Source organism: Ranitomeya imitator, chromosome 2, assembly GCF_032444005.1.
Source record: "Ranitomeya imitator isolate aRanImi1 chromosome 2, aRanImi1.pri, whole genome shotgun sequence".
Classification (NCBI taxonomy): Eukaryota; Metazoa; Chordata; class Amphibia; order Anura; family Dendrobatidae; genus Ranitomeya; species Ranitomeya imitator.
In genome coordinates, this window is record NC_091283.1 from 368,752,435 (window position 1) to 368,771,680 (window position 19,246).

General features: G+C 42.0%; 1 protein-coding gene and 1 long non-coding RNA gene across 2 annotated transcripts in view; one reads left to right on the top strand and one right to left on the bottom strand.

The window, feature by feature from the left end:
- The window catches only part of LOC138663908 (zinc finger protein 568-like), a 51,154-nt gene that overhangs the window by 11,020 nt on the left and 20,888 nt on the right, over positions 1-19,246 (bottom strand). The gene's annotated exons all lie outside the window — the stretch shown is intronic.
- Positions 1,928-8,455, top strand: LOC138663929 (uncharacterized). Its single transcript, XR_011318257.1, has 2 exons — positions 1,928-1,984; positions 3,106-8,455. It is a non-coding gene; the product is annotated as an uncharacterized lncRNA (long non-coding RNA).

A 19,246-nucleotide genomic window follows, 5' to 3' on the forward strand; every position in this document is an offset into this window, starting at 1 on the left:
ATAGACCTGACAGAATAACAAGTCTACAGGTTGTCGGTCATCTAGGAAATAGCGACCACAATATTGTACAGTTTCACTTGTGTTTCGTTAGGGGGCAGTGGCGTAGGAAGGGGGGCGCGGGGGGCCGCCCCGGGCGGCACAATGCGGGGGGTGGGTCACCGGGCTGTGGCCGGCGCTGCAGCTGTTTAACGCTATCAGGGGTGGATTATCAGAGGGTCAATATGGGCGGTAGCCCAGGGCCCAGTGGTGTGGGGGGGAGGCCCTGGGCTACCGCACAGATTGCCCGCCGCCGCCGGCATTTCTGTGCCCCCGACCCGGTGGGCAGAGAGAGGGGGCCCGCATCGGGCCCCGTCTCATCTGCTCACCGGCCCTCTTCCAGCGCTGCATGCGGCGGGTTCCTATTGACGTGCGGGCGCGCGCCCGCACATCAATAGTGAACAACAGCCACCAGCCAATTGGAGGCTGGCAGCTGATGTCGGCTGCAGGCGCAGTGCATTGTCATTGGCGACATCATTGTCAGTCGCCGGCGAGTGTGCGCTGCTGGAGGGAGCTCGCCGCTGGAGCGCACAGGTCAGGTGAGGAGACTCGTTTTTTTTTTTGTTTTGTTTTTTGATAACAGTTACGGTGGACATACTGGGAGCAAAATAGAAGAGAAAATCCAGCTTCCAAAAATATCCAATTTATTAAAGTTAAAATCCAAGGTCCAAAAACATGGTTCACAGGAGAGGAGATAGCAGCATGCTACGCGTTTCGAACACTAGGTTCTTTTTCAAAGCTGCCTACTATGCACCAGAATGAGGTTTAAATAGCAACTGTGACCAATCACAGTGAATTAATCCACACCTGATACATCAGTAATTATATACAATAAAAACGCAATAATATTGCAAAAGAGAAAAACAAAGAAAATATATAATACAGACATATAAAAAACATATAATATAACTAAACAGCATTGATCTCTCAGTAATGAAACATGATTTGCTTGCAAGTACTTTCCGTTTCAGGAAAGCATCCACTATGTATTTCCTTTAAGTAGAGGGCTTTTCGGTCTCTTTCGTCCCGCTACATTTAGCCCAACTTGGGTCTCTCCCTAAGGTGGCTAGCATGTATGTATTGATTTCCTTGCGAGCATTTAAACCCATGGGATAGCAAGTGTTAAGGCAAAACATCCAGTAGGCTTCACGCGTCATTAAGCGTCTTTTCAGATCTCCTCCTCTGGCTGTTATCAAAAGCTTTTCAATGCCGACAACCCGAAGGAATGCAGTATCTCTTTGATGACTGATAATAAAATGCTTAGAGGCGTGAGACATAGAGCGATTATTATTAGTAGAAACAACAATGTCAGTGATATGTTCAGAAATACGCGTCTTTAACATGCGAGTAGTGCAACCTATATAACTTAAATTACATTTAATGCATGTTATCATATAAACTACATTCTTACTATTGCAGTTAATAAATTGCTGAATTTTGTGTTCTTGTCTGTTACTACTATCAGTAAAGGAATGCATAACAATGGAATGCGCACATGTGCGACATTTAGAAGCACCACAATGATAAAAGCCTTTATGATGTAACCATGTGTGGGAGACCTTGCTAGATTTAAATAGGCTGGGTGAAAGAATATCAGACAAAGTGGTAGCCTTTTTTGCAATCACCTGACAGCCTGAAGACAGAATTTTGGAGAGAATCTCATCCTCATAAAGCATATAAAAGCCCTCGCCCTATCCTGAAACGTACTAATTCCTCTGATACATCTGAGCGCCGAGTCTCTTTCAGTTCCTCAGACATGGATTCTATGGATAATGGGTCTATTGAAACTGGTGGTGACGCAAACATCAATCAAAGTATGGACAACATCAACACTTACTACCGTAGACCAAGAAGAATTAATTCAAAAAACGCAAGAGGCGCGGTGGCCGTAAACACCGCAGGAAACTTCCGCATGGCTACCCGCAACAGAAAGTAACATCTTTTTCAGGTGATTTTTCTAATATTTTAAATATTTCCAGCTGTGATCTTTCAGTTGAACAATTGCAAGTGTTGTCTTTGGGACTTAAATATGCACCGGATCAACGATTTGATTTATTTCATACATTGATGGACATTAATAGATTTATTCGCAATTTGACAGTTAAAAGACATTTTTTTAAACAGGAATCAACTGTCACTGCGGACACTTCTGTTGTTATAAATGAATTCTGTGATCTCACATTTAATGAACAATGTCTTTTGATGAACTTGAATGAATTGAATGGTTCTAATGTATCTTTGAATCGCGATGTAAATCAAGCTGATCAATTCATAACAAAAAATCCATCATTCTACCCCATTCATTCGAGGGTAGACTGCATGGACAGATTCCAGGCTGTCATGGAACGAGATTTAAGATCTTTGGATACATATGTCCAGCAAGAAACTCACAAAGGTAATTTAAATTGGAAGCAGCGCAGAGCTCTCCATGAAATTAAAAAAATGGACGAGATCACTATAAAAAAGGCAGACAAAGGTGGCCTAATTGTGGTGATGGACACATTGGTCTACAAAGAACAAATGAATGATCTCCTAAATGACAGCACCACGTATAGAAAATTACTCTCAGATCCTACATCTTCTTACAAAAAGGAATTGTTCAGTTTGATTGATGATGGTGCAGCTCTGGGTGTTCTTACTAGAACACATGCTGAATACCTAAAGGTTGATTGCCCCATTATACCTACAATATATGGCTTACCCAAGGTACATAAAGGTGTCACACCTCCACCAATGCGCCCTATATTATCAGGGATGGGCTCTCTAACAGAACATCTTAGTCAATGGGTAGATTCCCTCTTACAGCCATTGGTTACGAGAGTTCCAGGATTCTTGAGAGATTCGAGAGATGTTTTACATCAGCTCTCTAATATTGTATGGTGTGATGGATTTCAATGGATAAGTTGTGATGTCATCTCTCTGTACACCTGCATTCCACAAAATATTGTTATTCAAGCACTTGAATTTCATTTGCATAAGTACAGTAATTACACCATTGATTTGTGCAATTATATCTTGCAGGTTATTGTTTTTTTAATGACTCACAATTATTTTTTCTTTGATCAGCAGTTTTTTCTCCAATGTAAAGGAGTTTCTATGGGAGGCAAACATTCACCATCCGTTGCTAATTTGGTAATGTCATATTGGGAGGAATTATTTCTTTATTCGGATCGTAATCCATTTTTGATGGACATATTCTGGTATGGTAGATATATCGATGATTTGCTCCTCATATGGAGTGGCGATGAATCTACCATACCGGAGTTCCTCAGTTATCTCAATTCTAATGAATTTAATCTTTGTTTTACATGCAGCCATAATTCACACATGATTTCCTTTTTGGACTTGATGCTGCATAGTACTGTTGGCTCTGGTATTGCCACTTCCACATTTCATAAACCTTTATCTGGTAATAGTATTTTACATGCGTCCAGCAGTCATCCTGGACATACAATAAAGTCTATACCAGTGGGTGAGCTGACTAGAATAACCAGAAATTGTAGTGATGCTAGCATTTTAAAGCAAGAGACTGATTTGTGTTGTAAAAAATTAGAAAAAAGAGGCTACTCTAATTGGTCTCTGGATAGAGCCAAAAATATAGTACAACATAAAAAACGCAGTGACATGCTGTTATCTAAAAATAAGAGTAAATTGCATCAAAACCAAAAAAAAATTTCTGCTCCATTAAATACAGTCCTCAATACAATAACATCAAATCTCTTATTTTGAAAAACATTCCTATTCTTTATGAGGATGAGATTCTCTCCAAAATTCTGTCTTCAGGCTGTCAGGTGATTGCAAAAAAGGCTACCACTTTGTCTGATATTCTTTCACCCAGCCTATTTAAATCTAGCAAGGTCTCCCACACATGGTTACATCATAAAGGCTTTTATCATTGTGGTGCTTCTAAATGTCGCACATGTGCGCATTCCATTGTTATGCATTCCTTTACTGATAGTAGTAACAGACAAGAACACAAAATTCAGCAATTTATTAACTGCAATAGTAAGAATGTAGTTTATATGATAACATGCATTAAATGTAATTTAAGCTATATAGGTTGCACTACTCGCATGTTAAAGACGCGTATTTCTGAACATATCACTGACATTGTTGTTTCTACTAATAATAATCGCTCTATGTCTCACGCCTCTAAGCATTTTATTATCAGTCATCAAAGAGATACTGCATTCCTTCGGGTTGTCGGCATTGAAAAGCTTTTGATAACAGCCAGAGGAGGAGATCTGAAAAGACGCTTAATGACGCGTGAAGCCTACTGGATGTTTTGCCTTAACACTTGCTATCCCATGGGTTTAAATGCTCGCAAGGAAATCATGTTTCATTACTGAGAGATCAATGCTGTTTAGTTATATTATATGTTTTTTATATGTCTGTATTATATATTTTCTTTGTTTTTCTCTTTTGCAATATTATTGCGTTTTTATTGTATATAATTACTGATGTATCAGGTGTGGATTAATTCACTGTGATTGGTCACAGTTGCTATTTAAACCTCATTCTGGTGCATAGTAGGCAGCTTTGAAAAAGAACCTAGTGTTCGAAACGCGTAGCATGCTGCTATCTCCTCTCCTGTGAACCATGTTTTTGGACCTTGGATTTTAACTTTAATAAATTGGATATTTTTGGAAGCTGGATTTTCTCTTCTATTTTGTTCTATTGTTTCACGTGAAGACTGCACGGCATCCGGGCTTCCCCCACAACAAATGCCTAGTAGGTGAGCTGGTTTCTCTCCATTTTTTTTTTTTTCCTTTTGTGTTAGTCCAGTTTTGAAACCGTGCACACCTAGAGCCTGTATATACAAGTGCTAGCTTTGTCTAAATACGTTTGTGCTCTAAAGGCATTCAATTTTTTCTTCCTTTTTGTTTGTGGGTTTTTTGATATATATTTTTAAAATGAATGAAAGTCCAGAAAGAGCTCGTAAGGCTGCTCAGCTGTTTTCAATGGATCTTTCTTCCACAACTGATAGGTCTGAGTCAGACCTCTTCAGCACAGACGTTAACAAACTGGAAAAACTCATGATAAATGAAATGAAAGTGTGGTGGGATTTTACTACATTGGACAATTATGTGCAAAAAGACATGATCCCAAGAGGATTGCGCATTAAAAAAATTCCCACCACCATATATTCACAGCAGTTTGTGGATGAATGGAATATGATCCTAAGTAATTGCTCGACTAAATTAATGCAATTAATTATGAAATATGAGGACATTAAGCTGAAAAACATTCAGTCAGAAATTAATGACATTAAAACTAGTCTTGAAAAGAAAGATATCAATAAATATAATGAGGAATTAAAAAATATTAAAACGTCTCTATTGAAATCAGAGGATTTAATTATGAGCCGCAAGAAAAATAAATTTCAACGTGACTTAAGTGACTATCAAAATAATCAGGTATATGAATGGGGCAGGTGGCAGAAAGCATATAAAAGCCCTCGCCCTATCCTGAAACGTACTAATTCCTCTGATACATCTGAGCGCCGAGTCTCTTTCAGTTCCTCAGACATGGATTCTATGGATAATGGGTCTATTGAAACTGGTGGTGACGCAAACATCAATCAAAGTATGGACAACATCAACACTTACTACCGTAGACCAAGAAGAATTAATTCAAAAAACGCAAGAGGCGCGGGGGCCGTAAACACCGCAGGAAACTTCCGCATGGCTACCCGCAACAGAAAGTAACATCTTTTTCAGGTGATTTTTCTAATATTTTAAATATTTCCAGCTGTGATCTTTCAGTTGAACAATTGCAAGTGTTGTCTTTGGGACTTAAATATGCACCGGATCAACGATTTGATTTATTTCATACATTGATGGACATTAATAGATTTATTCGCAATTTGACAGTTAAAAGACATTTTTTTAAACAGGAATCAACTGTCACTGCGGACACTTCTGTTGTTATAAATGAATTCTGTGATCTCACATTTAATGAACAATGTCTTTTGATGAACTTGAATGAATTGAATGGTTCTAATGTATCTTTGAATCGCGATGTAAATCAAGCTGATCAATTCATAACAAAAAATCCATCATTCTACCCCATTCATTCGAGGGTAGACTGCATGGACAGATTCCAGGCTGTCATGGAACGAGATTTAAGATCTTTGGATACATATGTCCAGCAAGAAACTCACAAAGGTAATTTAAATTGGAAGCAGCGCAGAGCTCTCCATGAAATTAAAAAAATGGACGAGATCACTATAAAAAAGGCAGACAAAGGTGGCCTAATTGTGGTGATGGACACATTGGTCTACAAAGAACAAATGAATGATCTCCTAAATGACAGCACCACGTATAGAAAATTACTCTCAGATCCTACATCTTCTTACAAAAAGGAATTGTTCAGTTTGATTGATGATGGTGCAGCTCTGGGTGTTCTTACTAGAACACATGCTGAATACCTAAAGGTTGATTGCCCCATTATACCTACAATATATGGCTTACCCAAGGTACATAAAGGTGTCACACCTCCACCAATGCGCCCTATATTATCAGGGATGGGCTCTCTAACAGAACATCTTAGTCAATGGGTAGATTCCCTCTTACAGCCATTGGTTACGAGAGTTCCAGGATTCTTGAGAGATTCGAGAGATGTTTTACATCAGCTCTCTAATATTGTATGGCGTGATGGATTTCAATGGATAAGTTGTGATGTCATCTCTCTGTACACCTGCATTCCACAAAATATTGTTATTCAAGCACTTGAATTTCATTTGCATAAGTACAGTAATTACACCATTGATTTGTGCAATTATATCTTGCAGGTTATTGTTTTTTTAATGACTCACAATTATTTTTTCTTTGATCAGCAGTTTTTTCTCCAATGTAAAGGAGTTTCTATGGGAGGCAAACATTCACCATCCGTTGCTAATTTGGTAATGTCATATTGGGAGGAATTATTTCTTTATTCGGATCGTAATCCATTTTTGATGGACATATTCTGGTATGGTAGATATATCGATGATTTGCTCCTCATATGGAGTGGCGATGAATCTACCATACCGGAGTTCCTCAGTTATCTCAATTCTAATGAATTTAATCTTTGTTTTACATGCAGCCATAATTCACACATGATTTCCTTTTTGGACTTGATGCTGCATAGTACTGTTGGCTCTGGTATTGCCACTTCCACATTTCATAAACCTTTATCTGGTAATAGTATTTTACATGCGTCCAGCAGTCATCCTGGACATACAATAAAGTCTATACCAGTGGGTGAGCTGACTAGAATAACCAGAAATTGTAGTGATGCTAGCATTTTAAAGCAAGAGACTGATTTGTGTTGTAAAAAATTAGAAAAAAGAGGCTACTCTAATTGGTCTCTGGATAGAGCCAAAAATATAGTACAACATAAAAAACGCAGTGACATGCTGTTATCTAAAAATAAGAGTAAATTGCATCAAAACCAAAAAAATTTCTGCTCCATTAAATACAGTCCTCAATACAATAACATCAAATCTCTTATTTTGAAAAACATTCCTATTCTTTATGAGGATGAGATTCTCTCCAAAATTCTGTCTTCAGGCTGTCAGGTGATTGCAAAAAAGGCTACCACTTTGTCTGATATTCTTTCACCCAGCCTATTTAAATCTAGCAAGGTCTCCCACACATGGTTACATCATAAAGGCTTTTATCATTGTGGTGCTTCTAAATGTCGCACATGTGCGCATTCCATTGTTATGCATTCCTTTACTGATAGTAGTAACAGACAAGAACACAAAATTCAGCAATTTATTAACTGCAATAGTAAGAATGTAGTTTATATGATAACATGCATTAAATGTAATTTAAGTTATATAGGTTGCACTACTCGCATGTTAAAGACGCGTATTTCTGAACATATCACTGACATTGTTGTTTCTACTAATAATAATCGCTCTATGTCTCACGCCTCTAAGCATTTTATTATCAGTCATCAAAGAGATACTGCATTCCTTCGGGTTGTCGGCATTGAAAAGCTTTTGATAACAGCCAGAGGAGGAGATCTGAAAAGACGCTTAATGACGCGTGAAGCCTACTGGATGTTTTGCCTTAACACTTGCTATCCCATGGGTTTAAATGCTCGCAAGGAAATCATGTTTCATTACTGAGAGATCAATGCTGTTTAGTTATATTATATGTTTTTTATATGTCTGTATTATATATTTTCTTTGTTTTTCTCTTTTGCAATATTATTGCGTTTTTATTGTATATAATTACTGATGTATCAGGTGTGGATTAATTCACTGTGATTGGTCACAGTTGCTATTTAAACCTCATTCTGGTGCATAGTAGGCAGCTTTGAAAAAGAACCTAGTGTTCGAAACGCGTAGCATGCTGCTATCTCCTCTCCTGTGAACCATGTTTTTGGACCTTGGATTTTAACTTTAATAAATTGGATATTTTTGGAAGCTGGATTTTCTCTTCTATTTTGTTCTATTGTTTCACGTGAAGACTGCACGGCATCCGGGCTTCCCCCACAACAAATGCCTAGTAGGTGAGCTGGTTTCTCTCCATTTTTTTTTTTTTTTTTCCTTTTATACTGGGAGCAATGCTGTAGACACTGGGGCAGATTGCTGGAGACACTGGGGCAGATTGCTGGAGACACTGGGGCAGATTGCTGGAGACACTGGGGCAATGCTGTAGACACTGGGGCAGATTGCTGGAGACACTGGGGCAATGCTGGAGACACTGGGGAAATGCTGGAGACACTGGGGCAAATTGCTGGACACACTGGGGGCAATGCTGGACATACAGGGGCAGATTGCTGGACACACTGGGGGTCATATGCTGGACACACTGGGGGTAATATGCTGGACACACTGGGGTAGATTGCTGGACACACTGGGGCAATGATGGAGACACTGGGGCCGATTGCTGGACACACTGGGGCAATGCTGGAGGACACACTGGGGGTAATATGCTGGACACACTGAGGTAGATTGCTGGACACACTGGGGGCAATGCTGGAGACACTGGGGCAGATTGCTGGACACACTGGGGCAGATTGCTGGAGGACACACTGGGGCAGATTGCAGGACACACTGGGGCAATGCTGGAGGACACACTGGGGGTAATATGCTGGACACACTGGGGCAGATTGCTGGACACACTGGGGCAATGCTGGAGGACACACTGGGGGTAATATACTGGACACACTGAGGCAGATTGCTGGACACACTGGGGGCAATGCTGGAGACACTGGGGGCAATGCTGGAGACACTGGGGCAGATTGCTGGACACACTGGGGCAGATTGCTGGACACACTGGGGCAATGCTGGACACTGGGGCAGATTGCTGGACACACTGGGAGCAATGCTAGAGGACACACTGGGGCAGATGATTGCTGGAGACACTGGGGCAGATTGCTGGACACACTGGGGCAATGCTGGAGACACTGGGGCAATGCTGGAGACACTGGGGCAGATTGCTGGACACACTGGGGCAATGCTGGAGACACTGGGGCAGATTGCTGGACACACTGGGGGCAATGCTGGAGACACTGGGGCAGATTGCTGGACACACTGGGGGCAATGCTGGAGGACACACTGGGGCAGATGATTGCTGGAGACACTGGGGCAATGCTGGAGACACTGGGGCAGATTGCTGGACACACTGGGGGCAATGCTGGAGGACACACTGGGGAAGATGATTGCTGGAGACACTGGGGCAATGCTGGAGACACTGGAGCAATGCTGGAGACACTGGGGCAGACTGGTGGACACACTGGGGGTAATATGCTGGAGACACTGGGGCAGATTGCTGGACACACTGGGGGCAATGCTGGATACTCTGGGGCAATATGCTGGACATACTGGGGCAGATTGCTGGACACACTGGGGGTAATATGCTGGACACACTGTGGGTAATATGCTGGACACACTGGGAGCAGGACTGGAGGCATGGGCAGAATGTAGACACGGGGCATGATTGGAGACACGGGGCAGAATGAAAGACATGGGGCAGGATTGGATCATGGGGCAGGATGGATAAGATGGAGACAGATGGGGCAGGATGGGGAGATCATGTGGTGTAGAATGGATACTCATGAGTGCAGGATGGGAGAACATATGGCTGGAGCCAGGAATGAGACACACGGGGCCATGGTGGGGAATATTATTACCATAGGGGCTAATTAAGGGATATTATTACTGCAGTGATGTATTTACTTTATTTTTTGAGTATACTGTTTTAAATGGGGGGGCGGTCCTGTTACTGTGCAGAGTGACACTATATCGCCTTTTTTTCTCCATGTGGTGTAATGTAGAAGTTGTGAAAAATTAAGTAATGTGTTCTGCAAGCAGAGCTCGAGATAACTGTGTTATTTCCTGCAGAAACGAGTCCTGGCTGGAAGAAATGATGGCGGTCTGTGCTGGATGAAAGATGAAGGACTTCACCTAGAGACGTCACTGGTGAGTCAGTGTTACCTATACACTGACACTATACACTGTATACTATATACAGAGGTCCTGTGTACAATGTCATCAGTGATCACTGTATAACCTCTACACAGACACTGCATACTAAGTACAGATCTCCTGTGAATACTGGCACTTATGGTGATAGTATTGTGTTTTTGTTTTTTTAATTACTGATCAGTATTGCAGTATTCAGTCACTATGCGGTGGTAATATGTGGTCTGGAAATGGTGTTGTGGTATTTGTCCTTTGAATGTGCCATTTGGTCACCAAGCGGTGGTAATATGTGGTCTTATAAAAGGCACAGATGATTGGCCTCGGGGAGACCAAAACATCCAACACCGCGGAGACACCATCACGTGTTTCTCAACGCAGTGATTCCAGAACACTGCCCCCATCCCTTATGGGAAATATGCAGATGCATGTAAAGAAGCTGCGGAGACACCATCACGTGTTTCTCGACGCAAGCAGTGAATAGCCAGGCCTTTCCCCGGGAAGGAACAACCACGGGAAGGGCAGCATCCTATGAAGGAAAGCCACCTATGCCAAGCATGGTATCCATCCACAGACAGCTGTTTCAGGGTTTTTGCCCCTCATCAGTGTGGAGTAGGAATCTGGCTATTAGGAGCAGTGCCTAGTAAAAAGGCTATAAAGGCACAGATGATTGGCCTCGGGGAGACCAAAACATCCAACACCGCGGAGACACCATCACGTGTTTCTCAACGCAGTGATTCCAGAACACTGCCCCCATCCCTTATGGGAAATATGCAGATGCATGTAAAGAAGCTGCGGAGACACCATCACGTGTTTCTCGACGCAAGCAGTGAATAGCCAGGCCTTTCCCCGGGAAGGAACAACCACGGGAAGGGCAGCATCCTATGAAGGAAAGCCACCTATGCCAAGCATGGTATCCATCCACAGACAGCTGTTTCGGGGTTTTTGCCCCTCATCAGTGTGGAGTAGGAATCTGGCTATTAGGAGCAGTGCCTAGTAAAAAGGCTATAAAGGCACAGATGATTGGCCTTGGGGAGACCAAAACATCCAACACCGTGGAGACACCATCACGTGTTTCTCAACGCAGTGATTCCAGAACACTGCCCCCATCCCTTATGGGAAATATGCAGATGCATGTAAAGAAGCTGCGGAGACACCATCACGTGTTTCTCGACGCAAGCAGTGAATAGCCAGGCCTTTCCCCGGGAAGGAACAACCACGGGAAGGGCAGCATCCTATGAAGGAAAGCCACCTATGCCAAGCATGGTATTCATCCACAGACAGCTGTTTCGGGGTTTTTGCCCCTCATCAGTGTGGAGTAGGAATCTGGCTATTAGGAGCAGTGCCTAGTAAAAAGGCTATAAAGGCACAGATGATTGGCCTCGGGGAGACCAAAACATCCAACACCGCGGAGACACCATCACGTGTTTCTCAACGCAGTGATGGTGTCTCCGCGGTGTTGGATGTTTTGGTCTCCCCGAGGCCAATCATCTGTGCCTTTATAGCCTTTTTACTAGGCACTGCTCCTAATAGCCAGATTCCTACTCCACACTGATGAGGGGCAAAAACCCCGAAACAGCTGTCTGTGGATGGATACCATGCTTGGCATAGGTGGCTTTCCTTCATAGGATGCTGCCCTTCCCGTGGTTGTTCCTTCCCGGGGAAAGGCCTGGCTATTCACTGCTTGCGTCGAGAAACACGTGATGGTGTCTCCGCAGCTTCTTTACATGCATCTGCATATTTCCCATAAGGGATGGGGGCAGTGTTCTGGAATCACTGCGTTGAGAAACACGTGATGGTGTCTCCGCGGTGTTGGATGTTTTGGTCTCCCCGAGGCCAATCATCTGTGCCTTTATAGCCTTTTTACTAGGCACTGCTCCTAATAGCCAGATTCCTACTCCACACTGATGAGGGGCAAAAACCCCGAAACAGCTGTCTGTGGATGGATACCATGCTTGGCATAGGTGGCTTTCCTTCATAGGATGCTGCCCTTCCCGTGGTTGTTCCTTCCCGGGGAAAGGCCTGGCTATTCACTGCTTGCGTCGAGAAACACGTGATGGTGTCTCCGCAGCTTCTTTACATGCATCTGCATATTTCCCATAAGGGATGGGGGCAGTGTTCTGGAATCACTGCGTTGAGAAACACGTGATGGTGTCTCCGCGGTGTTGGATGTTTTGGTCTCCCCGAGGCCAATCATCTGTGCCTTTATAGCCTTTTTACTAGGCACTGCTCCTAATAGCCAGATTCCTACTCCACACTGATGAGGGGCAAAAACCCTGAAACAGCTGTCTGTGGATGGATACCATGCTTGGCATAGGTGGCTTTCCTTCATAGGATGCTGCCCTTCCCGTGGTTGTTCCTTCCCGGGGAAAGGCCTGGCTATTCACTGCTTGCATCGAGTAATATGTGGTCTTGACATGGTGCGGTGGTATTTGTTCCTTATATGTGATATTATTCGATCACTGTGGTTGTAATTTGTGGTCTGGTCATGGCGCGGAGGTATTTGTTCCTTGTATGTGATATTATTGGTCAAAATATACCTAAATTGTATTGCAGATTTTAACAAATATTTAATAGGTTACAGTAGAGTCGGGGGAGGGGGACGCCAAACTCGGGAACAGCCCCGGGCGGCAAAAGCTCTAGCTACGCCCCTGTTAGGGTGACTTGTCAGGGAGTCACAAAAACACTGAACTTTAGGAAGGCAAAGTTTGACCAGCTTAGAGATGCCCTTAATCTGGTTCACTGAGACAATGTACTCAGAAATAAGAATACAGATAATACATGGGAAATGTTTAAGAACATCCTAAATAGGCACTGTAAGCGGTTTATACCTTGTGGGAACAAAAGGACAAGACATAGGAAAAACCCAATGTGGCTAAAAAAAGTAAGAGGGATAATTACCAGTAAAAAGAAAGCATTTAAACTACTGAAGCAGGATGGCATCGTTGAAGCTCTAAAAAACTATAGGGAGAAAAATACTTTATCTAACAAACTAATTAAAGCTGCCAAAAAGGAAACAGAGAAGCACATTGCTAGAGAGAGTAAAACTATTCCCAAACTGTTCTTCAACTATATCAAAGTGAAAGTAAGTGTTGACCCCTTAAAAAATTGTGAGGAAAGAATGGTTGTAGATGATGAGGAAAAAGCTAATATATTAAACACCTTCTTCTCCACAGTGGAAAATGAAATGTTAGGTGAAGTGTGAGAGACAAAGAAAACCCTATATTAATGGTCAGTAATCTAACCCAAGAGGTGCGAAACCGGCTAAATAAGATTAAAAAAGATAAATTTCCAGGTCTGGATTGCATACACCCACGAATACTAAGAGAACGAAGAAATGTAATAGATAAACCATTATTTCTTATTTTTAGGGACTCTATAGCAAAGGGTCTGTTCCACAGGACTGGCGCATAGCAAATGTGACACCAAAATTCAAAAAGGGCTGTAAAAGTGAACCTGGAAATTATAGGCCAGTAAGTCTAACCTCTTTTGTTGGTAAAATATTTGACGAGTTTCTGAGGTATGTTATTCTGGATTATCTCAATGAGAATAACTTTTTAACTCCATATCAGCATGAGTTTATGAGGAATCGCTCCTGTCAAACCAATCTAATCAGTTTTTATGAAGAGGTAAGCTATAGACTGGACTAAGGTGTGTCATTGGACGTGGTATATCTTGATTTTTCCAAAGCATTTGATACGGTGCCACACAAGAAGATGGTACTAGTGATGAGCGAATATACTCGTTACTCGAGCATGCTCAGGGGTCCTCCAAGTATTTTTTAGTGCTCGGAGATTTAGTTTTTCTTGCCGCAGCTGAATGATTTACTTCTGTTAGCCAGCATAAGTACATGTGGGGGTTGCCTGGTTGCTAGGGAATCCCCACATGTACTTATGCTGGCTAGCAGATGTAAATCATTCAGCTGCGGCAAGAAAAACTAAGTCTCCGAGCACTAAAAAATACTCGGAGGACCCCCGAGCATGCTCGAGAAATCTCGAGTAACGAGTATATTCGCTCATCACTAGTTGGTACACAAAATGAGAATGCTGGGTCTGGGGGAAAATTTGTGTAAATGGGTAAGTAACTTAGTGATAGAAAGCAGAGGGTGGTTATAAACGGTATATTCTCTAACTGGGTCACTGTGACCAGTGGGGTACCACAGGGGTCGGTGTTGGGACCTATTCTCTAACATAATAATAATAATCTTTATTTTTATATAGAGCTAACATATTCCGCAGCGCTTTACAGTTTTGCACACATTATCATCACTGTCCCCGATGGGGCTCACAATCTAGAATCCCTATCAGTATGTCTTTGGAATGTGGGAGGAAACCGGAGTGCCCGGAGGAAACCCACGCAAACACGGAGAGAACATACAAACTCTTTGCAGATGTTGTCCTGGGTGGGATTAGAACCCAGGACTCCAGCGCTGCAAGGCTGTTGTGCTAACCACTGCGCCACCGTGCTGCCCATATTCATTAATAACATATTCATTAATGATCTGGTAGAAGGTTTACACTGTAAAATATCGATATTTGCAGATGATGCAAAACTATGTAAAGCAGTCAATACAAGAGAAGATAGTATTCTGCTACAGATGGATCTGGATAAGTTGGAAACATGGGCCAAGAGGTGGCAGATTTAGTTTAACAATGATAAATGTAAGATTATACACATGGGAAGAAGGAATCAATATCACCATTACACACTGAACGGGAAACCACTGGGTAAATTTGACATGGAGAAGGACTTGGGGATCCTGGTTAATGATAAACTTACCTGGAGCAGCCAGTGCCAGGCAGCGGCTGCCAAGGCAAACAAGGTCATGGGGTGCATTAACCCCTTCATAACCGTGGGATTTTTCATTTTTCCATGTTCATTTTTCACTCCCCTCCTTCCCAGAGCCATATTTTTTTTATTTCTCCGTCAATTTGGCCATGTGAGGGCTTATTTTTTGCGGTACGAGTTGCACTTTTAAACGACATCATTGGTTTTAGCATGTCATGTCCTAGAAAATGGGAAAAAAATTCCAAGTGCAGTGAAATTGCAAAAAAAGTGCAATCCCACACTTGTTTTTTGTTTGGCTTTTTTGCTAGGTTCACTAAATGCTAAAACTGACCTGCCATTATGATTCTCCAGGTCAGTACGAGTTCATAGATTCCTAACATGACTAGGTTATTTTTTACCTAAGTGGTGAAATAAAATTCCAAACTTTGCGCCATTTTCCGATACTCGTAGCGTCTCCATTTTTCATGATCTGGGGTCGCTTCAGGGCTTATTTTTTGCGTGCCGAGCTTGCGTTTTTAAGGATAGCATTTTGGTGCAGATACGTTCTTTTGATCGCCCGTTATTGCATTTTAATGCAATGTCGCGGCGACCAAAAAAACGTAATTCTGGTACTTCGATTTTTTTTCTCGCTATGCTGTTTAGCGATCAGGTTAATGCTTTTTTTTATTGATAGATCGGGCGATTCTGAACGCAACAATACCAAATATGTGTAGATTTGATTTTTTTTATTGATTTATTTCGATTGGGGCGAAAGGGGGGTGATTTAACCCCTTTACCCCCAAGGGTGGTTTGCACGTTATGGACCGGGCCAATTTTTACAATTCTGACCACTGTCCCTTTATGAGGTTATAACTCTGGAACGCTTCAACGGATCCCGGTGATTCTGACATTGTTTTCTCGTGACATATTGTACTTCATGATAGTGGTAAAATTTCTTTGATATTACCTGCGTTTATTTGTGAAAAAAATGGAAATTTGGCGAAAATTTTGAAAATTTCGCAATTTTCCAACTTTGAATTTTTATGCAATTAAATCACAGAGATATGTCACACAAAATACTTAATAAGTAACATTTCCCACATGTCTACTTTACATCAGCACAATTTTGGAACCAAAATTTTTTTTTTGTTAGGGAGTTATAAGGGTTAAAAGTTGACCAGCAATTTCTCATTTTTACAACACCATTTTATTTTAGGGACCACATCTCATTTGAAGTCATTTTGAGGGGTCTATATGATAGAAAATACCCAAGTGTGACACCATTCTAAAAACTGCACCCCTCAAGGTTCTCAAAACCACATTCAAGAAGTTTATTAACCCTTCAGGTGCATCACAGGAATTTTTGGAATGTTTAAATAAAAATTAACATTTAACTTTTTTTCACAAAAAATTTACTTCAGCTCCAATTTGTTTTATTTTACCAAGGGTTACAGGAGAAAATGGACCCCAAACGTTGTTGTACAATTTGTCCTGAGTACGCTGATACCCCATATGTGGGGGTTAACCACAGTTTGGGCGCATGGCAGAGCTCGGAAGGGAAGGAGCGCCATTTGACTTTTCAATGCAAAATTGACTGGAATTGAGATGGGACGCCATGTTGCGTTTGGAGAGCCACTGATGTGCCTAAATATTGAAACCCCCCACAAGTGACACCATTTTGGAAAGTAGACCCCCTAATGAACTTATCTAGAGGTGTGGTGAGCACTTTGACCCACCAAGTGCTTCACAGAAGTTTATAATGCAGAACAGTAAAAATAAAAAATCATTTTTTTTCACAAAAATTATCTTTTCACCCCCAATTTTTTATTTTCCCAATGGTAAGAGAAGAAATTGGACCACAAACGTTGTGGCACAATTTGTCCTGAGTACTCTGATACCCCATATGTGGGGGTAAACCATTGTTTGGGCGCATGGGAGAGCTCGGAAGGGAAGGAGCGCCGTTTGACCTTTCAATGCAAAATTGACAGGAATTGAGATGGGACGCCATGTTGCGTTTGGAGAGCCACTGATGTACCTAAACATTGAAACCCCCCACAAGTGACACCATTTTGAAAAGTAGACCCCCTAAGGAACTTATCTAGATGTGTGGTGAGCACTTTGACCCAATAAGAGCTTCACAGAAGTTTATAATGCAGAGCCGTAAAAATAAAACAAAAATTTTTTCCCACAAAAATAATTTTTTAGCCCCCAGTTTTGTATTTTCCTGAGGGTAACAGGAGAAATTGGACCCCAAAAGTTGTTGTGCAATTTGTCCTGAGTGCGCTGATACCCTATATGTGGGGGAGAACCAGCGTTTGGGCGCATGGGAGGGCTCGGAAGGGAAGGAGCGCCATTTGGAATACAGACTTAGATGGAATGGTCTGCAGGCGTCACATTGTGTTTGCAGAGCCCCTAATGTACCTAAATAGTAGAAACCCCCCACAAGTGACCCCATATTGGAAACTAGACCCCCCAAGGAACTTATCTAGATGTGTTGTGAGAACTTTGAGCCCCCAAGTATTTCACTACAGTTTATAACGCAGAGCCGTGTAAATAAAAAAAAAAAATTCCCCTCAAAATTATTTTTTAGCCCCCAGTTTTGTATTTTCTCGAGGGTAAAAGGAGAAATTGGACCCCAAAAGTTGTTGTCCAATTTGTCCTAAGTGCGTTGATACCCCATATGTGGGGGGGAACCAGCGTTTGGGCGCATGGGAGGGCTCGGAAGGGAAGGAGCGCCATTTGGAATGCAGACTTAGATGGAATGTTCTGCAGGCGTCACATTGCGTTTGCAGAGCCCCTAATATACCTAAACAGTAGAAACCCCCACAAGTGACCCCATATTGGAAACTAGACCCCCCACGAACTTATCTAGATGTGTTGTGAGAACTTTGAGCCCCCAAGTGTTTCACTACAGTTTATAACGCAGAGCTGTGAAAATAAAAAATCTCTTTTTTTCCCACAAAAATTATTTTTTAACCCCCAGTTTTGTATTTTCCCAAGGGTAACAGGAGAAATTGGACCCCAAAAGTTGTTGCCCAATTTGTCCTGAGTACGCTGATACCCCATATGTTGGGGTAAACTCCTGTTTGGGCACACGGGAGAGCTCGGAAGGGAAGGAGCACTGTTTTACTTTTTCAATGCAGAATTGGATGGAATTGAGATCGGTCGCCATGTCGCGTTTGGAGATCCCCCTGATGTGCCTAAACAGTGGAAACCCCCCAATTATAACTGAAACCCTAATCCAAACACACCCCTAACCCTAATCCCAATGGTAACCCTAACCACACCTCTAACCCAGACACACCCCTAACCCTAATCCCAACCCTATTCCCAACCGCAAATGTAATCCAAACTCTAACCCTAACTTTAGCCCCAACCCTAACTGTAGCCCCAACCCCAACCCTAGCCCTAACCCTAGCCCTAACCCTAGCCCTAACCTTAGCCCTAACCCTAACCCTAGCCCTAACCCTAGCCCTAATGCTAACCCTAGCCCTAACCCTAGCCCTAACCCTAGCCCTAACCCTAGCCCTAACCCTAGCCCTAACCCTAATGGGAAAATGGAAATAAATACATTTTTTTCGTTTACTTTTATAGCGGGTTTTTTAGCGGATTTTTATGATTGGCAGCCGTCACACACTGAAAGACGCTTTTTATTGCAAAAAATATTTTTTGCGTTACCACATTTTGAGAGCTATAATTTTTCCATATTTTGGTCCACAGAGTCATGTGAGGTCTTGTTTTTTGCGGGACGAGTTGACGATTTTATTGGTAACATTTTCAGGCACGTGACATTTTTTGATCGCTTTTTATTCCGATTTTTGTGAGGAAGAATGACCAAAAAACAGCTATTCATGAATTTCTTTTGGGGGAGGCGTTTATACCGTTCCGTGTTTGGTAAAATTGATAAAGCAGTTTTATTCTTCGGGTCAGTACGATTACAGCGACACCTCATTTATATCATTTTTTAATGTTTTGGCGCTTTTATACGATAAAAACTATTTTACGGAAAAAATAATTATTTTT